The sequence below is a fragment of the Bos mutus genome, chromosome 6 (genome assembly GCF_027580195.1).
Source record: "Bos mutus isolate GX-2022 chromosome 6, NWIPB_WYAK_1.1, whole genome shotgun sequence".
NCBI classification, from domain to species: Eukaryota; Metazoa; Chordata; class Mammalia; order Artiodactyla; family Bovidae; genus Bos; species Bos mutus.
This window is the reverse complement of record NC_091622.1, coordinates 81,773,930-81,798,129: the sequence shown is the minus strand read 5'-3', so window position 1 is coordinate 81,798,129 and position 24,200 is coordinate 81,773,930.

Sequence of the window (24,200 nt, the reverse complement as noted above, 5' to 3'; positions counted from 1 at the left end):
GGATACATTTCTTAATTTGGTTTAAGAAGCTAGTACTATTGTGATACAAAAATCTACCAAAGCATAAAAAATTAAAGTGTAGGTCAATATATATTATAAATTTACATTTTCAAATTCTAAACAAAATATTAGAAAATTTGATTTAGCAATTACTAAAAACAATTATATACATGGATAAAGTGAGTTCATTCCAAGGATGCAGGACAGTTTCAATCAATATAATACTCCATACTAAGCAGTTCTATGTATCACAATAAGGCAAGAAAAAGATAAAAATGGCATACAGATTAAAGGAAGAAATAAACCCATTTTGAGGATCATCTAATATTACAGTTTGCATATACAATCCCACGTAAAGTACAAAAAAAAATCCCCAAATAAATAATAAAGTTCTAGAATTAATAAGTGAGTTTAGCAAGATTGCAGGATATAAATTGAACTACATAAATCAATTGTGTTTGTATGTTCACTAATGAATATGTGAAGACCAAAATTAAATATGTAATACTATTTAAAATCATTCAGAGGGACATTGGCAAGACAGTAGAATAGGAGGCTTCTGATTTTCCCTCCTCCTATAACTACACCAAATATATAGTTAAACATGTATCAAACACCTCAGTGAAATCCAGAAACTAGCTGAATGTTACCCTCACATGATTAAGAAATTACCCATATAGAAATAGACAAAAAATTAGATATTCATGTGATAAGCCTACACCTTGTACAGCTCCTTATAGTCGGAAGGAACCCCTAACTCCCACTTTCTCCCTGAGGAGTATACAGTTTGAATCACATTTAGCTTGCCATCTTTTGTGGGTACCACCCAAACACTTTTGTGGGTACCATGCCCAAGTGTTTTGGCTCCCAAAACACTTTGCTTAAAGAAGCAATGGAGCTCAGTATTTGCAAGTCCCCTAGGACCAAATTAAACAAAGAAGCAATTTTTAAATGGGGATAAGAATTTCCTTCAGGCTCAGGGCAAAGGGAGAAGGCAATGACTTTAGGTTCCCAGTTTTTCCCTAGAAAGGGATTGCCTGCATACTTCTTAGCTGCTGCCCAATGATTGGACTTCTAATTAACTGCCATGTGGGAGCTTTTGGGGATCATAATTAGTAATCCTCTAGAAGCTTAAATGGGCATGTGGGGACTTCCTATGCCTTCATTTTCCAGCATGCCCCAGAACAAGAAAGCACATTTTTAGTTTTTCTCTGAAAAGAGCTTGTCTATATATTTGGCAACCCAACTTCTATAGCTTCCACCCAAGAGACTCTTAAATCACTTATCTCTGGGAAATGATCAAGCTCAGCATTCATGACTCCCCTGGTACAGCAGAGAACAAAGAAGCAGTTCTGTACATAAGCATTAGCATAAGTATTGGCAGTGGCTAGTTCCCCTGGCTTAATATAAAGTGAATATGAAAAACACCCAGCTTACAATCTCTCCCTGATAGGGACCAAACTTCATATCTAGTGTTGCAATTTTCCCTGATGCTGCAAAAATTTGAGTTTCTAGTTAGCTCACATCTAGGAACTGAAAGAGCAGGAAATTAGTGCTTCAGGAGTTTGAATAGGTATGTGGGCATTTTCTCTGCTCTTGGAATCTTGAGAGGACTTGGCATACTTTAAATTTTGGGGAGCCACTAAGAACAAAAGTGGTGGTTTGGACAAGCACAAAAATTTGAGAAGTTCCTAGAATCATGGGCTAGGCTAATTGGGAAACTGCAGTTCCTATGTGATGCCAGTCTGTTAAGACTGGAAAAGTTGGTTCTTTTTATCTCATACATAGAAACCAATACAAAGAGTTAAAGAAAACAAAGAAAGGTGTGTATCCCAAACAAAAGAACACAATAAATCTCTAGAAGTTGACTCTAATGTAAGAGAGACTATGTGAATTAAACAACACAACTTAGAATTAATGGTCACAAAGATGTTCACAAGGTTAGAAGAGGAACACACAAATTAAGTGAGAATTTTAAAGAAGAAAAAATATTAAAGAGTACAAAACAGAAATCATGGAACTGATTAATATAACAGCTAAACTGAAAAATTCAATATGAGATTTGAAGAGCAGGCTAGATAAGTCAGAAGAAAGGACTATTGAATTTGAAGACATGTTATTGGATATCAGTCAAAGGAGCAAAAAGAGAAGGGAAAAGTTTTAAAAAGACAGTTTAAGGGATTTGGGCCATCACCAAGTTGAATAATATACAACTAATGGGAGACCCAGGAAAATAAGAGAAAGTATAGAAATCTAATTTAAAGAATTAAACTAAAAAAAAAATCTGGCGAAAATATACATATATTCAGATCCATGAAGCCCCTCCAAAACACAAAATAAGATGCTCCCAAGGAGGCCCACAGTGATACTCATTATAACTGAATTGTCAGAAGTTAAAGACAAAGAGAGAATTTTGAAAGCAGCAAGAGAAAGGTGATGTATTATGTACAATGAAGCTCTCATAAGACTGTTATTGTAATTTTCAGTAGAAATTTTGCAGGAAAAAAAGTGAATAGGGTGATATATTTAAAGTCCTGAAAGAAAGAAAAAAAAAAAAAAAACTGTCAACAGAGAATATATTATGCTGGAAAGTTGTTATTTAGAATGGGAGAGATTCCCAGGCAAGTTCATCACCACTAAACCTACCTTACAAGAAAGTAGGAAAGAGATTCTTCAAACTGAAATGAAAAGTTACGAATTAAATGTTAAATAATATAGTTATTAAAAATACATAGCATAGTATAATTGAAAGTCGCTCAGTCATCTCTGACTCTTTGTGACCCCATGGACTATACACTCCATGGATTTGTCCAGACCAGAATACAGGAGTGGGTAGCCATTCCCTCCTCCAGGGGATCTTCCCAACCCAGGGATCAAACCCAGGTCTCCTGCATTGCAGGTGGATTCGTTACCAGCTGAGCCACCAAGGAAGCCCACAGCATAGTATATATAGTATTAAAATTATTGTACCTATAAGGCTTGTTAATGAATACATAATATAAAAGAGGAAAATTTGTAACATCAAGTACCTAACAGAGGGTAGTAAAAGAGGAGAGATTTTTATGTGATTAAAGATGTTAACAGAATAAAATAGACTGTTGTGTCTATAACCATAAAGCAAAAACTTAAATCAATAAAAGATAAAGAGAAGTGACTATCAAAGCCTACTACTGTTTAAAAACTCTTTAATTCATAAAGAAACGCAGCTAGAGGGCTTCCCTTGTGGCTCATTGGTAAAGAATCCGCCTGCAATGTGGGAGACCTGGGTTTGATTCCTGGGTTGAGAAGATCCCCTGGAGAAGGGAAAGGCTACCCACTCCAGTTCTGGCCTGGAGAATTTCAGGGACTGTGTAGTCCCTGGGGTCACAAAGGGTTGGACATGACTGAGTGACTTTGACTTTCAGAGGGAGAAAGGGATAAGGAATTATAAAACAGCTAGTAAACAATAAGATGATATTTTAATAAATCCATGGGGCTTCCCTGGTAGCTAAATGGTAAAGAATCTTCCTGCAATGCAGGAGACACTGGTTCGATCTCTGTGTTGTGAAGATCCTCTGGAGAAGGAAATGGCAACCCACTCCAGTATTCTTGCCTGGAGAATTCCATGGACAGACCAAGGGGTCACAAAGAGTCAGACACAAATGAGCAACTAACACTATGAATAATTACTCTAAATACAAATAGACCAGATTCTTCAATCAAAAAGCACAGAGTAATTGAATGGGTTTAGAAAAACAAATAGAATTTTTCCAGGCAAGTACTCTTGCCTGGAAAATCCCATGGATGGAGGATCCTGGTAGGCTGCAGTCCATGGGGTTGCTCAGAGTCGGACACGACTGAGCGACTTCACTTTCACTTTTCACTTTCATGCATTGGAAAAGGCAATGGCAACCCACTCCAGTACTCTTGCCTGGAGAATCCCAGGGACAGAAGAGCCTAGTGGGCTGCCCTCTATGGGGTTGCACAGAGTTGGACACGACTGAAGTGACTTAGCAGAAGCAGAAAAACAAAAGACTCAGTAATATCCCCCCACACAAGACTCACTTCAGCTCTAAGGACACACAGAGTGAAGAGGTATAAAAATATATTCCACACAAGGGAAATCAAAAACGGAGCAGGACTAGCTATACTTATATCAGATAAAATAGTCTTTAAGCCAAAAATTATAACAAAAGACAAATAAGGTCATTCTATGTGGCAGCGGCCGGGAGGAGATACCCCACGCCCCAAGCCCGAGGCCAGGGGTGGCAGGCGGGAGGAGCTACCCAACACCCCTAAGCCTGAGGCCAAGGGTGGCAGCGGGGAGGAGCAACCCCATGACCGAGGCCAGGGGCGGTGGCCGGGAGGACCAACCCCACATCCAAGGAGCCATGGCTGTGTGGGCACAGGAGGGCCTAGAGGAGCTATCCCATGTTGAAGGTCAGGAAGGACGGCGGTGAGGAGATACCCCTCGTCCAAGGTAAGGAGCATGGCTGCGCTTTGCTGGAGCAGCCATGAAGAGATACCCCACGTCCAAGGTAAGAGAAACCCAAGTAAAACAGTAGGTGTTGCAAGAGGGCATCAGAGGGCAAACACACTGAAACCATACTCACAGAAAACTAGTCAATCTAATCACACTAGGACAACAGCCTTGTCTAACTCAATGAAACTAAGCCATGCCCGTGGGGCAACCCAAGACGGGCGGGTCATGGTGGAGAGATTTGACAGAATGTGGTCCACTGGAGAAGGGAATGGCAAACCGCTTCAGTATTCTTGCCTTGAGAACCTCATGAACAGTATGAAAAGGCAAAATGATAAGATACTGAAAGAGAAACTCCCCAGGTCAGTAGGTACCCACTATGCTACTGGAGATCAGTGGAGAAATAACTCCAGAAAGAATGAAGGGATGGAGCCAAAGCAAAAACAATACCCAGTTGTGGATGTGACTGGTGATAGAAGCAAGGTCCGATGCTGTAAAGGGCAATATTGCATAGGAACCTGGAATGTCAGGTCCACGAATCAAGGCAAATTGGAAGTGGACAAACAAGAGATGGCAAGAATGAATGTCGACATTCTAGGAAACAGTGAACTGAAATGGACTGGAATGGGTGAATTTAACTCAGATGACCATTGTATCTACTACTGAGGACAGGAATCCCTCAGAAGAAACGGAGTGACCATCATGGTCAACAAAACAGTCCAAAATGCAGTACTTGGATGCAATCTCAAAAACAACAGAATGATCCCTGTTTGTTTCCAAGGCAAACCATTCAATATCACAGTAATCCAAGTCCATGCCCCAACCAGTAACACTGAAGAAGCTGAAGTTGAACGGTTCTATGAAGACCTACAAGACCCTTTAGAACTAACATCCAAAAAAGATGTCTTTTTCATTATAAGGGATTGGAATGCAAAAGTAGGAAGTCAAGAAACACCTGGAGTAACAGGCAAATTTGGCCTTGGAATACAGAATGAAGCAGGGCAAAGACTAATAGAGTTTTGCCAAGAAAATGCACTGGTCATAACAAACACCCTCTTCCAACAACACAAGAGAAGACTCTATATATGGACATCACCAGATGGTCAACACCAAAATCAGATTGATTATATTCTTTGCAGCCAAAGATGGAGAAGCTCTATACAGTCAGCAAAAACAAGACCAGGAGCTGACTGTGGCTCAGACCATGAACTCCTTATTGCCAAATTCAGACTTAAATTGAAGAAAGTAGGGAAAACCACTAGACCATTCAGGTATGACCTAAATCAAATCCCTTATGATTATACAGTGGAAGTGAGAAATAGATTAAAGGCCCAGATCTGATAGATAGAGTGCCTGATGAGCTATGGAATGAGGTTCGTGACATTGTACAGGAGACAGGGATCAAGACCATTCCCATAGAAAAGAAATGCAAAAAAGCAAAACGGCTGTCTGGGGAGGCCTTACAAATATCTGTGAAAAGAAGAGAAGTGAAAAGCAAAGGAGAAAAGGAAAGATATAAACATCTGAATGCAGAGTTCCAATAAGAAAGTCTTCTTCAGCGATCAATGCAAAGAAATAGAGGAAAACAACAGAATGGGAAAGACTAAAGATCTCTTCAAGAAAATTAGAGATACCAAAGGAACATTTCATGCAAAGATGAGCTCGATAGAGGACAGAAATGGTATGGACCTAACAGAAGCAAAAGATACTAAGAAGAGATGGCAAGAATACACAGAAGAACTGTACAAAAAAGATCTTAATGACCCCAATAATCACGATGGTGTGATCACTGACCTAGAGCCAGACATCCTGGAATGTGAAGTCAAGTGGGCCTTAGAAAGCATCACTATGGACAAAGCTAGTGGAGGTGATGGAATTCCAGTTGAGCTATTCCAAATCCTGAAAGATGATGCTGTGAAAGTACTGCACTCAATATGCCAGCAAATTTGGAAAACTCAGCAGTGGCCACAGGACTGGAAAAGTTCAGTTTCCATTCCAATCCAAAAGAAAGGCAATGCCAAAGAACGCTCAAACTACCACACAGTTGCACTCATCTCACAAGCTAGTAAAGTAATGCTCAAAATTCTCCAAGCCAGGCTTCAGCAATATGTGAACCGTGAACTTCCTGATGTTCAAGCTGGTTTTAGAAAAGGCAGAGGAAGCAGAGATCAAATTGCCAACATTTGCTGGATCATGGAAAAAGCAAGAGAGTTCCAGAAAAACATCTATTTCTGCTTTATTGACTATGCCAAAGCCTTTGACTGTGTGAATCACAATAAATTGTGGAAAATTCTGAAAGAGATGGGAATACCAGAACACCTGATCTGCCTCTTGAGAAATTTGTATGCAGGTCAGGAAGCAACAGTTAGAACTGGACATGGAACAACAGACTGGTTCCATATAGGAAAAGGAGTTCGTCAAGGCTGTATATTGTCACCCTGCTTATTTAACTTGTATGCAGAGTACATCATGAGAAACGCTGGACTGGAAGAAACACAAGCTGGAATCAAGATTTCTGGGAGAAATATCAATAACCTCGGATATTCAGATGACACCACCCTTATGGCAGAAAGTGAAGAGGAACTAAAAAGCCTCTTGATGAAAGTGAAAGTGGAGAGTGAAAAAGTTGGCTTAAAGCTCAACATTCAGAAAACGAAGATCATGGCATCCAGTCCCACCACTTCATGGGAAATAGATGCAGAAACACTGGAAACCAGGAGTTGGTGATGGACAGAGAGGCCTGGCGTGCTGCGATTCTTGGCATTGCATAGAGTCGGACACGGCTGAGCAACTGATCTGATCTGATCTGATACTGATAAAAAAAAATCTATTCATCAAGAAGATATATCACAAGTATATATGCATACACTTCAGAGTACCTAAATATATTAAGCAAATACAGATCTGAAAGGAGAAATAGATAATAGTACCATAATACTAGGTGACTTCAATATCCCACTATCACCAATGGATAGATCATCCACATAGAAAATCAATAAGGAAAATTTGGACTTCAACATTACTTTGGAGACATTGGACTTGACATACATTACTTCAAAGAGGAGCAGAATATATATTCTTTTTAAATACACATGGAACATCCTTCAGGCTATATCATATGTCAGATCAAAATAAGTCTTAACAATTTTATGAAGACTGTAATCACACCAGTAAGTTTTTCTGATCACAATGATATGGAACTGAAAACCTTTAATAGGAGGAAAACTGAAAAATTCACAAATATATGCAGCTCAATATATACACTCCTGAATAACCAATGACTCTAAGAAAGAAATGAAAAAAATATCTTGATACAAAAATGGAAACATAACAAACCAAAATTATGGACCACTACAAAAGCAATTCTAAAAGGGAAGTTTATAGTATAAGTTCCTGCATTAGGAAAAAAGAAAGATCTCAAATTAATGATCTAACTTCACACATCAAGGAACTATAGAAAGAGAAAACACAAAAGAAAATTAAAATGACTAAGCCCAAATTAGTGGAAGAAACAAAATAACAAAAATTAGAGCAGAAAATCATTGAAATAGACTAAAAAGACAACCAAAAAGATAAAAAAGCTAACTTTTTTTTCAAAAAAGATAAATTATCACACCTTTAGCTATGAGCTATGAAAAAAGAAGATTCAAATAAAATAAATGAAAAAAGAATATCACAATTAATTACCACATAAATACAAATATCATAAGAGACTACTATGAATAATTATATGCCAATGCACTGGACAACTGAGAAGTGATGGTAAATTCCTAAAAATACACAATCTATCAAGACTGTCAATTAGGAAATCTGAATAGACAAATAATACGTAAAAAGACTGAGATAGTAACCAAAAATATCTTGGGAAAGAAAAGACCAGGACAGATGGCTTCACTGGTAAATTCTACCAAAATTAAAGAATTAGTATTAATCCTTCTCAAACTGTTTCAATTGAAACATGTATAATATTATACATGAAACGAGTCGCCAGTCCAGGATGGATGCACGATACTGGAAGCTTGGGGCTGGTGCACTGGGACGACCCAGATCAGATCAGTCGCTCAGTCGTGTCCGACTCTTTGTGACCCCATGAATCGCAGCACGCCAGGCCTCCCTGTCCATCACCAACTCCCGGAGTTCACTCAGACTCAGGTTCATCGAGTCAGTGATGCCATCCAGCCATCTCATCCTCTGTCGTCCCCTTCTCCTCTTGCCCCCAATCCGTCCTAGCTTCAGAGTCTTTTCCAATAAGTCAACTCTTCGCATGAGGTGGCCAAAGTACTGGAGTTTCAGCTTTAGCATCATTCCTTCCAAAGAAATCCCAGGGCTGATCTTCAGAATGAACTGGTTGGATCTCCTTGCAGTCCAAGGGGCTCTCAAGAGTCTTCTCCAACACCACACTTCAAAAGCAGCAATTCTTCGGCACTCAGCCTTCTTCACAGTCCAACTCTCACATCCATACATGACCACAGGAAAAACCATAGCCTTGACTAGACGAACCTTTGTTGGCAAAGTAGTGTCTCTGCTTTTGAATATGCTATCTAGGTTGGTCATAACTTTCCTTCCAAGGAGTAAGTGTCTTTTAATTTCATGGCTGCAGTCACCATCTGTAGTGATTTTGGAGCCCAGAAAAATAAAGTGACACTGTTTCCCCATCTATTTTCCATGAAGTGACGGGACCGGATGCCACTGGGAGGGAGGAGGGTTCAGGATGGGGAACACGTGTATACCTGTGGTGGATTCATGTTGATATATGGTAAAACCAATACAATATTGTGAAGTTAAAAAATAAAATAATTAAAAAAAATAAAGTCAAGAAAATTGAGGAGGAGGGTGTATTTCCAACTCCTACTTTTAGGAAGTCAGGATTACCTTGGTAACAATACCAGAAAAGATATCACAAAAAAAAAAAAAAATGAATAAATAAAAAAAAGAAGAAGAAGAAAGGAAGAAAATTACAGGCCAATATCCTCGATAAGCATAGATGAAAAATCCTTAACAAAATATCAGCAAACCTAATTCAACAGTACATTAAAAGGAAAATACCACTCCTATCCAATATAATACTAGAAGTCCTAGCAGACTAGGTGAGAAAATAAATAAAAGGCATCCAAATCAAACAAGAAGACAAAATTTTTCAAATCAAACAAGAAGACAAAATTTTCTCTTTGCAGATCACATGGTCTTACAGATAGAAAACCCTTAAAATTCTTCCAGATGTTCAACCTGGATTTAGAAAAGGTATTGGAACCAGAGATCAAATTGCCAACCTCTGTGGTTCAAAGAAAAAGTAAGAGAATTCCAGAAAAAAAAAATCTACTCCTGCTTTATTGACTACACCAAAGCCTTTGACTGTGTAGATTACAACAAACTGTGGAAAATCCTTCAAGATATGGGAAGGCAAGACCACCTTACCTGCATCCTACAAAACCTGTATGTAGGTCAAAAAGCAACAGTTAGAACCAGGCATGGAGCAACAGACTCATTCTAAGTTGGGAAAGGAATATCAAGATTGTATAGTGTTATGCTGCTTATTTAACTTATATGCAGAGTGCATCATGGAAAATGCCAGGCTGGATGAAGCACAAGCTGGAATCAAGATTGCTGGGAGAAGTATCAGTAACCTCAGATATGCAGATGACATCACCCTTATGGAAGAAAGCAAGGAAGAACTAAAGAGCCTCCTCATGAAATGAAAGAGGAGGGTGAAAAAGCTGGCTTAAAACTCAGCATTCAAAAAGCCAAGATCATGGCATCCAGTCCCATCACTTCATGGCAAATAGATGGCAAACAATGGAAACACTGACAAACTTTGTTTTCTTGGGCTCCAAAATTATTGAAGATGGTGACTGCAGCCATAAAATTAAAAGATGTTTGGTCTTTGGAAGAAAAGCTATTACAAACATAGCATATTAAAAAGCAGAGACATTACTTTGCCAACAAAGGTCCATTTGGTCAAAGCTATGGTTTATCCAGTAGTCATGTATGGCTGTGAGAGTTGGACTATAAAGAAAGCTGAGTGCCAAAGAATTGATGCTTTTGAACTGTGGTGTTGGAGAAGACTCTTGAGTCCCTTGGACTCCAAGGAGATTACATCAGTCAATCCTAAAAGAAATCAGTCCTGAATACTCATTGGAAGGACTTATGCTGAAGCTGAATCTCCAATACTTTAGCCACCTGTTGTGAAGAACTGCTCATTGGAAAAGACCCTGATGCTGGGAAAGATTAAAGATAGGAGGAGAAGGGGACAACAGAGGATGAGATGGTTGGATTGCATCCCCAACTTGATAGACATGAGTTTGAGCAAGCTCTGGGAGTTAGTGATGGTCTGGGAAGTCCATGGGGTCGGAAAGAGTTGGACATGACTGAGTGACTTAACTAAAAAATTCTTCCAGATAACTGTTAGAAATAATAACAGAATGCAGTAAAGTTGCAGTATATAAAATCAACTCAGAAAAATCAGTTGCATTTCTTTACACTAACAAGAAACTAGCTAAAAAATAAATGTAGAAAATAACCCACTAACATCAAAAGAAGCACCTAGGAATAAACTTAACCAAGTAGATAAAATATAAGATATGGATAAAAAAAGCAAAGACACAGATAAATGAAAATATATTTTGTGCTTATAGATTATTGATATAGTCAAACAGCTGTACTACCCAAAGTGCTCTATAAATTCAATGCCATTCCTACCAAAATTCCAATGAAATATTTTTTACAAAAACAGAATAACCCATCCTAATATTTGTATGAAACCACAAAGACCCCAAGTCACCAAAGCGATCTTGAGAAAGAAGATAGAGGAATCATACTTTCTGATTCCAAAGTGATTGCAAAACTCTAGTAGCCAAAATAGCATGGTATTTGTATATAAACACATAGATGAATAAAACAGAGGGCATATAGTCACACACATATGGTTAATTAATTACTGTTAAAGGAATCACACATATAGTCAATTAATTACTGTTAAAGAAGTCAAGATTATACGAAGTGGAAAGAATAATCTCTTTAAAAAATGATTCTGGGAAAATCAAATACTTACATGCTAAAGAAAGAAATTGGACTCTAGCTTTAGGCCATACAGAAAAATCAACTCAGGCTTAAATACTTGAATATAAGATATTGAATACATAAAACTCCTGGAAGAAAACAGAAAATATTCCTACTATTGGCTTTAATCACTGATTTTGGGGAGCTGACACAAAGTCAACAACAACAAATGGAAAAATAAACCAGTGGGACCTTATCAAACTAAAAATTTCTTCACAGCAAAAAGATACAAATTTATGAAAACCTAAAGAATTTTAGAAAAAAATTCTGCAAACCATATATTCAATAAGCAGCTAATATCTAAGATATATTAAGAACTGTTTCAACTCAATAGAAAAACATAAATATCTTTAAAATAATAAAATCATTAAAAATTAAATATTTTGGTGTAAATTCAATGAAATACATTCAGAACTTGCATGCTGTAAATTATGAAAGGCATTAAGGAATGTCTAAATAACAGATCTATTTTTTCAAGTATTTTAGAAGACTAAATATAGTTATAATCTTAATTCTCCATATTGTTTCGCATGCTTAATGATCCTAAAAATAATCCTAGTAATATTTTTATTTAGACAAAAGTAAGATTATTCTAAAATACATATGGAAAGGAAAATAAACTAGAATATTTGAAATGGGAGATCTATGCAATTCAAGAGTTATTATACAGCTAGCCAGTGTGGTGTTGGTAAGGGGCTGGACACATAAATCAATGAGTCCAAATGGAGAATTTAGAAACAGAATCACAGAAATATGCCCGAGTGAATATGCCAAAGCAGTTCGATGCATAATATATAGTCCACAACTAAACAGCAGGAACAATTGACTATACAAAGACAAAAATTGAACCTTAACATAAACTTTATATTTATATGGAGCAGACTCAATAAAACTCATATATTTAAATAGTAAAAGTGTAAAACATTTTAAAAAATAGAATTAAAGAAAAGAGATTTAAACTAGATGAAGTTATTTAATGCTAAAGAAGTGGTTAAACTGTAATTCATCAAATTAATTTTGCTCTGCAAAAGGCCTTCTAAGTGATGACAAGATAAGGAGTAAACTATAGCCTCAGAGAAAATATTTTGAAACCACATATATAACAAATACTATTATATAAAATATACAGTGAACTCTCAAAATTCAACAATGAAAAAATCCAATTCAAAATGTGCAAAGGCATGAACAGAAGTTTCATTGAAGACAATACAAAGAGAGCAAATAAGCACATGAAGGAGAAGGCAATGGCACCCCACTCCAGTACTCTTGCCTGGAAAATCCCATGGGCGGAGGAGCCTGGTGGGCTGCAATCCGTGGGGTTGCAAAGAGTCGGACACGACTGAGTGATTTCACTTTCACTTTTCACTTTCATGCATTGGAGAAGGAAATGGCAACCCACTCCAGTGTTCTTGCCTGGAAAATCCCAGGGACAGGGGAGCCTGGTGGGCTGCTATCTATGGGGTCTCACAGAGTCAGACACGACTAAAGTGACTTAGCAGCAGCAAGCACATGAAAGATGTTCAATGTCATTAGCCATTGGAGAAATGTAAATTATGAACCCCAATGAAATACCTCTATATATTTCTTTTAGAATTATTAAAATAAAGAATAGTGACAGCAAAAACTAGTGAGAAAGCAGATAAACTGAATCACTTGTACATTTATGATGGATTTGCAAAATGGCAGAGTAGAAGGATGTGTGCTAATCTTCTTCTATGATAGCTCCAAAATTGCAACTAACTAATGAACAACCATTGTTAGATCCCACCAAAAAAAAAAAGATACCCCGTGTCCAAGGGCAAAGGAGAAGCCCCAAGTTGGTAGGAAGGGGAAAATCACATTTAGAATCAAACCCCCATACCCACCAGAGAGCTCAGAGGGCTCAAACAAATCGTTGTGTGCACCAGGACCCAGGAAACCCAGAGACTGAGCCACACCTGCCTCTGAGTGTTTGAGTGTCTTCTGTGTAGGTATGGGCAGCAGTGGCCTGCTGAGGGGAGAGAAGCTCTGGCTGCAGCAAACCTGGGAGGCGCAGCATGTGAGCCCCACCATAGAGCCACTGAGCAGACAACCCACGACTGAAGAATAATTATACCAAAGAAGTTCTTGAACTGTTGCAAAAGTTCCAGGACCCACAATAGATTTCACAACGTGGGGATCCAGTATAGGGACTGACAACCCCTAGGGAATTTGACTTTGAAGATCAGAGAGATTTGATGACAGAACTTCCAAAGGACTGGAGAAACCAACTCTTGGAGGGCATAAACAAAACTTTGTATGCCCCGGGACCCAGAAGAAATGAGCAGTGACCCCAGAAGAGACTGAACCAGACTTGCCTGTGAGTGTCCAGGAGTCTCAGTCAACAGTGGGCCAACAGTGGCTGCCTTGGGGTCAGGGGCACTGAGCACAAGTCCTGGCATAAGCCATTTTGAGGAGGTCACAATTACTGCCATTACCCCTACCATAGTTTGGCCTAAGGCCAAACTACAGGGAGGGAACACAGTCCAACTCATCAATAGAAAATTGGATTAAAGATTTACTGAGCATGGCTCTGCTCATCAGAGCAAAAGGCAGATTCCAGCACAGGCAATACCTCCCATCAGGAAGCTTCCACAAGACTATTATCCTTATCCATCAAAGGGCAGACAGAATGGAACCCACAATTACAGAAAACTAACCAAATTGATTGCTTGGATCACAGCCTGTCTAACTCAATAAAACTATGAGCCATGCCATGTAGGGCCACCAGAGATGGACAGATTATAGTGGAGAGTTCTGACAAATCATGGTCCACTGGAGAAGGGAATGGCAACCACTTCAGTATTCTTGCCTTGAGAAAGCCATGAAAAATGTGAAAAGACAAAAAGATATGACACTGAAAGATGAGCTCCCCAAGTTGGTAGGTGCCCAACATGGTACTGCAGAGGGTGGGGAGATAGCTCCAGAAAGAATGAGGAGGCTGATCCAAAGTAAAAATAACACCGAGTTGTGGGCATCACTGGTGATAGAAGTAAAGTCTGATGCTATGAAGACCAATATTGCATAGGAACATGGAAGGTAAGATCCATGAATCAAGGTAATTTGGAAGTGGTCAAATAGGAGATGGCAAGAGTGAACATGGACATGTTAGGAATCAGTGAATTAAAAAGGACTGGAATGGGGGAATTTAATTCAGATGATCATTGTATCTACTACTGTGGGCAAGAACCCCTAAGAAAAAATGGAGTAGCCCTTATAGTCAACAAAAGAGTCCAAAACACAGTATTTGGGTGCAATCTCAAAAAGACAAGATGATCTGTGTTCATTTCCAAGGCAAACCATTCGATACCACAGTAATCCAAGTCCATGCCTCAACTACTAATGCTGAAGAAGCTGAGGCTGAGGGTTCTATGAAGACCTACAAGACCTTCTAAAACTGACATCAAAAAAAAGTTGTCCTTTTCATCACAGAGGACTGGAATGCAGGTTGGAATTCAAGAGATACCTGGAGTAACAGGCAAGTTTGGACTTATAGTACAAAACGAATCAAAGTAAAGGCTAACAGTTTTGCCAAGAGAACCCATTGATAATAGCAAATACCATCTTCCAGCAACACAATAGACAACTCTACCCATGGACATCACCAGATGGTCAACACAGAAATCAGATTGATTATATTCTTTGCAGCCAGAAGTGGAGAAGCTCAATACAGTCAGCAAAAACAAGATTGGGAGCTGACTGCAGCTCAGATCATGAACACCTTATTGCAAAAATTCATACTTAAATTGAAGAAAGCAGGGAAAACCACTAGACCATTCAGGTATGACCTAAGTCAAATCCCTTCTGATTATACAGTGGAATTGACAAATAGATTCAAGGGATTAAATATGATAGGTAGACCCTGAAGAACTAAGGATGGAAGTTCGAACATTTTACAAGAGGCAGTAATCAAAACCATCCCCAGGAAGAAGAAATACAAAAAGGAGGCCTTACAAATAGCTGATAAAAGAAGAGAAGTGAAAGGTCAAGGAGAAAAGGAAAAATATATCCATCTGAATGCAGAGTTTCAAAGAATAGCAAGGAGAGATAAGAAAGCTTTCCTAAGTGATTAATGCAAACAAATAGAGGAAAGCAATAGAGTGCAATAGACTAGAGATCTCTTCAAGAAAATTACAGATTCCAAGGGAACATTTCATGTAAAGATGGGCACAATAAAGTACAGAAATTGCATTGACCTAACAGGAGCAGAAAATATTAAGAAGAGGTGGCAAGCATACACAGAAGAACTATACAAAAAAGATCTTAATGACCCTGATAACCACAATGGTGTGATCACTCTCCTAAAGCCAAACATCCTGGAATGTGAAGTAAAGTGGGCCTTAGTAAGCATCACTACGAACAAAGCAAGTGGATGTGATGGAATTCCAGCTGAGCTATTTATTAACCCTAAAATATGATGCTGTGAAAATGCTGCACTCAATGTGCCAGAAAATTTGGAAAACTCAGCAGTGGTCACAGGATAGGAAAAGCTTAGTTTTCATTCTAATCCCAAAGAAAGGCAATGCCAAACAGCGTTCAAACTACCACACAATTGCACTCATCTCACAAGCTAATAAAGTAATGTTAAAAATTCTCCAATCTAGGCTTCAACCGAGGAATTCCAGATATTCAAGCTGGTTTTAGAAAAGGTAGAGGAACCAGAGATCAAATTACAAACATCAGTTGGATCATCAAAAAAGCAAGAGAGTTCCAGAAAAATATCTACTTCTGCTTCATTGACTATGACAAAGCCTTTGACTGTGTGGATCACAACAAACTGTGAAAAATTCTTAAAGACATGGGAATACCAGATTACCTTACCTGCCTCCTGAGAAACCTGTATGCAGGTCAAGAAGCAACAGTTACAAACATACTTGGAAAAATGGACTGGTTCCAAATTGGGAAGGGAGTATGTCAAGGCTGTATATTATTACCTCACTTATTTAAATTATATGCAGAGTACATCATGCAAAATGCTGGACTGGATGAATTAAAAGCTGGAAACAAGATTGCAGGGAGAAGTATCAGTTACCTCAGATATGCACATGATAACACACTTATGGTAGAAAGTTGAAGAGGAACTAAAATCCTCTTGATGAAAGTGAAAGAAGAGAGTGAAAAAGCTGGCTTAAAACTCAACATTCATTCAAAACCCAAAGAACATGGCATCTGGTCCCATCATTTCATGGCAAGTAGATGGGGAAATAATGGAAACAGTGACAAGCTTATTTTCTTGGGTTCCAAAATCACTGTAGATGGTGACTGCATCCATGAAATTAAAAGATGTTTGCTCCTTGGAAGAAAATTTATGACAAACCTAGACAGCATATTAGAAAGCAGAGACATTACTTTGCTAACAAAGGTCCATATAGTTAAAGCTATCTTTTTTCCATTAGTCATGTACTGATTTGAGAATTGGAGCATAAGAAAGCTGAATACTGAGGAACTGATACTTTCAGATTGCAGCACTGGAGAAGACTCTTGATTCCCTTGGATTGCAAGGAAATAAAACCAGTCACTGGTAAAGGAAACCAGTCCTGAATATTAATTGGAAGGGCTGATGCTGAAGCTGAAACTCCAATACTTTGGCCACCTGATGAGAAGAACTGACACATTGAAAAAGACCCGGATGCTGGGAAATATTGATGAAAGGAAGAGAAGGGGGCAACAGAGGATAAGATGGTTGGATGGCATCACCAACACTATGGACATGAGTTTGAGCAAACTTTGAGAGTTGGTGATGGACAGGGAAGCCTGGCATGCTGCAATCCATGGGGTTGCAGAGTCAGACACGACTGAGCAACTGAACTGAACTGATGAAGGTGAAAGAGGAGAGTGAAAAAGCTGGCTTACAACTCAACATTCAAAAAACTAAGAAGATGGTATCTGAACACATCACTTCATGTTAAATAGATGGCGAAAAAGTGGAAACAGTGATAGGTTTTATTTTCTTGGCCTCCAAAATCACTGAATGCAGCCATTAAATTAAAAGACACTTGCTCCTTTGAAGAAAAGCTATGACAAACCAGACAGCACACTGAAAAGCAGAGACATCATTTTGCCAACAAAGGTCTGTATAGTCAAAGCTATAGTCTTTCCAGTAGTCATTTATGGATGTGAGAGTTGGAGCACAGAGGAGACATAGCACCAAAGAATTGATGCTTTCCAAGTATGGTTCTGGAAAAGACTCTGAGTGTCTCTTGGACAGCAAGGAGATCTAACCAGTCAATGCTAAAGGAATTCAATCCTGAATATTCATTGGAAGGACTGATGCTGAAGCTGAAGCTCAATACTTGGCCACCTGTTGAGAAGGAGGACTCACTGGAAAAGACCCTGATGCTGGGAAACATTGAAGGCAAAAAAGGAGAAGGAGGCAGCAAAGGATGAGGTGATTGGATAACATCACTGACTCAAGGGACATGAGTTTGAGCAAACTTTTGGAGATAGTGAAGGACAGGGAAGCCTGGCATGCTGCATTCTGGGGTTACAAAAAACTGGACACAACTTAGATACTGAGCAACAAAACAGCAAAAATACGCAACCAAGATGTGGACAATTTTCTATAAATGTATAATACAAGATTGAACCTGGAAGAAATATTAAACATGATTAGACCGATTGCCAGTAACAAAATTGAATCAGTAATAATATTTTTAAAAACTCCCCAAAATTAGAAGTACAGAATCATATGGATTCATAGGTGAATTCTACCAAATAGTTAGAGATGAGTTAACACTCAGCCTTCTCAATCTGTTCCAAAAATATTTGTAGAGGAGGGAATTCTCTCTTAAATCATTTTACAAAGCCAACATGTACGCATGAATGTGTGCTCAGTTGCTCAGTCGTGTCCAACTCTGTGAAACCCCATGGACTGTGGATCATCAGGTTCCTCTGTCCATGGGATTTTTAAGGCAAGTATATTAGAGTGTGTTGTCATTTCCTCCTCCAGGGACAAAGCTAAATCCCTGATACAAAAACTAGACAAAGTTCACCCCTCCTCTAAAAAATTACAGGCTAATATCATTGATGAACACAGATGCAAACATATTCAACATAATATTAGCAAACTTAATTCAACACTAAATTAAAAGGATCATACACCACAGTCAATTGAAATTTATTCCAGGATGGAATGATGGCTCAATATCTACAGATCAAAGTGACATACAGAAATAAAAATCATAGGATCATCTCAATAGATGCAGAAAAAAATCTCCTGACAAAATTTGATAACTATTTATCATTAAACTTCTCAATGAAGAGGGTATAGAGAGAAGATATCTGAACAGAATAAAGGCCATATCCAACAAGTCCACATAATATTCAATGATAGAAAGATGAAAGAATTTCCTGTAAGGTCAGAAAAAAGGCAAAGATACACTCTCATGATTTTCATTCACCATAGTATTTACAGTCCTAACCAGAGAAATCAGATAAGAAAAATAAAGGAACCAAAACTGAAAAGAAAGAAGTAAAATCAACACTGTTTTCAGATGGCATGATATTTTGTATCAATTCAGTTCAGTTCAGTTGTTCAGTCGTGTCTGACTGTTTGCGAACCCATGAATCGCAGACTCCAGGCCCTGTCCATCACCAACTCCCAGTTTACTCAAACTCATGTCCATTGAGTCGGTAATGCCATCCAGCCATCTCATCCTCTGTCGTCCCCTTCTCCTCCTGCCCCCAATCCCTCCCAGCATCAAAGTCTTTTCCAATGAGTCAACTCTCCACATGAGGTGGCCAAAGTATTGGAGTTTCAGCTTTAGCATCAATCCTTCCAAAGAACACCCAGGACTGATCTCCTTTAGAATGGACTGGTTGGATCTCCTTGCAGTCTAAGGGACTCTCAAGAGTCGTCCCTAATACCATAGTTCAAAAGCATCAATTCTTCAGCGCTCAGCTTTCTTCACAGTCCAACTCTCACATCTATACATGACCACTGGAAAAACCATAGCCTTGACTAGATGGACCTTTTTTGGCAAAGTAATGTCTCTGCTTTTGAATATGCTGTCTAGGTTGGTCATACCTTTCATTCCAAGGAGTAAGCGTCTTTTGATTTCATGGCTGCAATCACCATCTGCAGTGATTTTGGAGCCCCCAAAAATAATAATATAGAAAGTCCTAAAGACGACACCAAGAAAACCACTAGAACTCAATGAATTTGGTAAATTTTTATAATAAAGTTTCAAAATGCAGAAATATAAAAAACACATCCACTCTAAAAGTTCCAAGACATTCAGAGAGGTAACTAGATGCTGGAGGAAATAAAAATCACCTTAATACTTACAAGTAGATATAACCAGAAAAACAGAAGAATTCGGAGATAAACAGAATGAGATTTATTGAAAGGAATTAGCTTACATAACTGTGGGAAGTGGCCCGCCAACTCTGGAATCTGTAAAGGCAGAGCAGCAGGAAGAGCAGAAAGAATTTTGGGGTACAAAATGAAGCTGCTATTTACAGGCATAATATCCTATTATTCAGGGAACCTTTATATCTGTTCTTAAGACTTTCCAATTACTGGGATCAGGGCTGCCCAGATTATTTAGGATAATCCTTACTTAAAGTCAACTGATTATGGATGTTCATCACATCTACAAAACACCTTCACTGCAACAACTAGATTAGTATGTGATTGAGTAAGGAGAACTATAGTCTAGCCAAGGTGACACATAAAACTGACTCACAGTAGGGATTATAACTCCTGCTGGAGTTTTGAAGATGACTCAGGAAAAAAAAAAAAAAAGTAACATGAACACATATTAGTTTAATGATGACCTTTAACCTACAGGATAACACAATAGGATATGTTTATGTGGTGTTTTCCTAAAATGGCATTAAATGCATTATAGAATACAAATTCCTTTTATTATTCAGCACAACTTATCTCTTTTCAACAAAAGCATCCAAAGTAAAATTCTATATTTCTGGATTTGTTATAAATATAAAATAATATAAGCTTAATATTTGTATAGGTAAAACTTTTCCTTTGTATCTCTTTCAAAAGTCCCTTCCTTCATTAAAGTCAACTTTAAGATAAAAATGCTTGAAAAGCAATATTTAGAGCATTTATTATTTATCCTCAGACTTGTTTTAATCTATTTCTCCACATAATTTGGCTAAAGCACAGAGAGAAAAACCTAAAATTTGGACATCAAGACCTGAGAATACTGGGAACACAATTCAGGACTATTAGTTCAGCAATATAGTTTGTTTTGCTTCTTAGAGATAGGTGTTCTGATCTCTTTCTTTCAAGTAACTTTTTTTTTTTTTTTGGAGCAACTTCCTCATTTCATTGCAATTTCAATTCTGATCATTTTTCCTTTAAAAGACTCAAAGTGAATGAAAATAATATTATTCAATGCCCGTTATCTCCAAGTATTATCAACTTTTAAAACTGATGTTTGAAAACAATATTATATTAATTTCAGGTGTACAGCAGAGTGATTTGATATTTTTATAGATTATACACCATATAAAGTTTTATAAAATATGAGCTATATTCCCTGTGTTCTCCATTATATCTCTCATTTATTTTAAAGTATAACCATTTTAAATCAAATAAAGCATTTGCTCTCAGGCATGTAAGTTCTTCCAAAATTTATTAAACTTGTAAGTAGTTATCATCAATTAACATTTTAAATATACAGAAAATATACTTTTTTTGAAAAGAGGGTCAAAAAGAATAGATACAATAAACAATTTAATTATTGTGAATTGATAAAAAAAAGCCAAAGTCATGATATTTAGTATAAGGATTTGCATCTGATTTGCCATTCCCTGATGAAAACTATTCTCCAAATGAGGCTTCAATAGTAGGTGAACTGAGAACTTCTAGAAGTTCAAGCTGGATTTAGAAAAGGCAGAGGAATCAAGATGCTTGCTCCTTGGAAGAAAAGTTATGACCAACCTAGATAGCATATTCAAAAGCAGAGACATTAGTTTGCCAACAAAGGTCCGTCTAGTCAAGGCTAGGGTTTTTCCAGTGGTCATGTATGGACGCGAGAGTTGGACCGTGAAGAAAGCTGAGCGCCAAAGAATTGATGCTTTTGAACTGTGGTGTTGGAGAAGACTCTTGAGAGTCCCTTGGACTGCAAAGAGATCCAACTAGTCCATCCTAAAGGAGATCAATCCTGGGTCTTCATTGGAACGACTGATGCTGAAGCTGAAACTCCAATACTTTGGCCACCTGATGTGAAGAACTGGCTCATTTGAAAAGTCCCTGATGCTGGGAAAGATTGAAGGTGGGGAGAGAAAGGGATGACAGAGGATGAGATGGTTGGATGGCATCACTGACACGATGGACATGATTTTGAGTAAGCTCCGGGAGTTGGTGATGGACAGGGAAGCCTGGCATGCTGCAACCCATGCATGGGGTCACAAAGAGTCAGACATAACTGTGTTACTGAACTGAACTGAACTTAGTTCCAACATAAGTTTTTACTTGAAAGAAAAGAGTATTTTGTTTACACAAAAATACTCAGGATCTCACCATTGGGTCTAAGATTTTTAAAATTTTTTCATAAATTTATACTTTTAAAACATAGTGTTTGAGTAAGAAACTTGTTCAATTAGTTTGATTGACTTTATAGTTAAGTATAATACATCTGGCAAAATATGTTCCCATCAAAAAGAACTCAGTTTAGCAAGGTGGACAACAAAATTATATGTGACAGGAAAAATATGATAATACTATTAATATTAATATGAATGTTAATAAAAATTCCTCACAGTTTTAAAGGTAAGAGTGGTTGATTTTGATATTGAGATAGACTTCCAATGGAAATATTGTTCACACTGATTCTTAAAATTTAAAGAAAAATATAAAGTATTGAGCGAGGTGAAAAATTGTGGGTATAGTCAATCTGGGAAGGAGAAAGTTCCTTGTATAGGACAAAGCATGTACAATGGCCTAGGCTCAAAGAACATGATGTATTTAAATAAGTGGATATTTCTGTATTAAAATATAGAACATGAAGGAGCTTCCTCCTCCTCCGTAGTGGGCCTTAATAGGAAATAAGGCCATAAATGTTATAAATTATCTTATTTGTCTTGGCAAGTAATTTATTGTTTTATGGTAAATCAGTTCATTCGCTCAATCGTGTTCGACTCTTTGTGAACCCATGGCCTGCAGCACATACCATTTGCTAAACTGGCATTGACGATGATCCATCCATATCCTAGCCTTTCAAATCTTGCACCTCCTCATTCTAATAATCATTTCATCCACCTAATCACAACAACATGTTCCCAGAGTGATAACCCAGACCACGTCATACACAAATGAATTATCTGAAATTAAATTTCAAGCTTTGTGCTGTCTAACAATCACCCACTTTTTAGGTCCTTATCCTATTACTCACAATTAAAAACTACATTTAAACTTTATTCAGACATCCAATTCACTGTGCAATTTCTCTATTCATTTATCTTTTTATCATGTACTTTAGATAATTTGTGAAGAATTAGTATCCTTCACTGATAAAGAGCCCTATTACTTCAGTTTCTTCTCTTTTCTTCATATTAACCTGTAATAGTGTAGTTTAAGTTATAGTAACATTCAAATCACTCTCTTTGTAAGCTCTTATCCTTGGCTGAAGTGAAAAAAAAATCAAACAAACATTTACTCCTTGCAATTATTACATTTCTATTACAGGTCCTTTGGGGTTCTGATGTATAACTTCTTTTTTAAATTGAAATATAATTGATTTACAATATTACAATATTTATAGGTAAATAACATTGTTATTTGGTATTTTTATAGCTTATACTCCATTTAAAATTATCATAAAATGTTGGCTATGTTCCCTATGCTGTAGGGAGCTACTATCTATCCTAGTAGCTTATTTTTTATAGATAGTAGTTTGAACCTCCTAAACACAACCCTACCTTGCTCCTCCCAATTTGGTGCAGAACACTTTACTTCAGAATTTAAAATGTCAAAATCTCCAGTAACTGTTTCAGAGAAGACATAAAATTATATGCTATCTTTTAGCACTTCATCCAGAAGTTCAGTTGAGTCACTCAGTCATGTCCGACTCTTTGCGACCCCATAGGTTGCAGCATGCCAGGCTTCCCTGTTCATCACCAACTCCCAGAGCATACTCAAACTCATGTCCATCGAGTCAGTGATGCCATCCAACCATCTTATCTTCTGTCATACCCTTCTCCCACCTTCAATCTTTCCCAGCATCAGGGTCTTTTCTAATGAGTCAGTTCTTCACATCAGGTGACCGAAGTATTGGAGTTTCAGCTTCAGAATCACACCTTCCAATGAACATTCAGGACTGATTTCCTTTAGGATTGACTGATGTTGTCTCCTTGCAGTCCAAGGGACTCAAGAGTTTTCTCCAACACCACAGTTCAAAAGCATCAATTCTTTAGCCCTCGGCTTTCTTTATGGTCCCACTCTCACATCCATACATGACTATAGGAGATACCATAGCTTTGACTACATGGACTTTTGTTGGCAAAGTAATGACTCTGCTTTTCAATATACTGTCTAAGTTTATCATAGCTTTTCTTCCAAGGAGGAAGTATCTTTTAATTTCATGGCTGCAGTCACCATCTTCAGTGATTTTGGAGCCCAAGAAAAGAAAGTCTGTCACTGTTTTCATTGTTTCCCATCTATTTGCCTTGAGCTGATGGAACCAGATGCCATGATCTT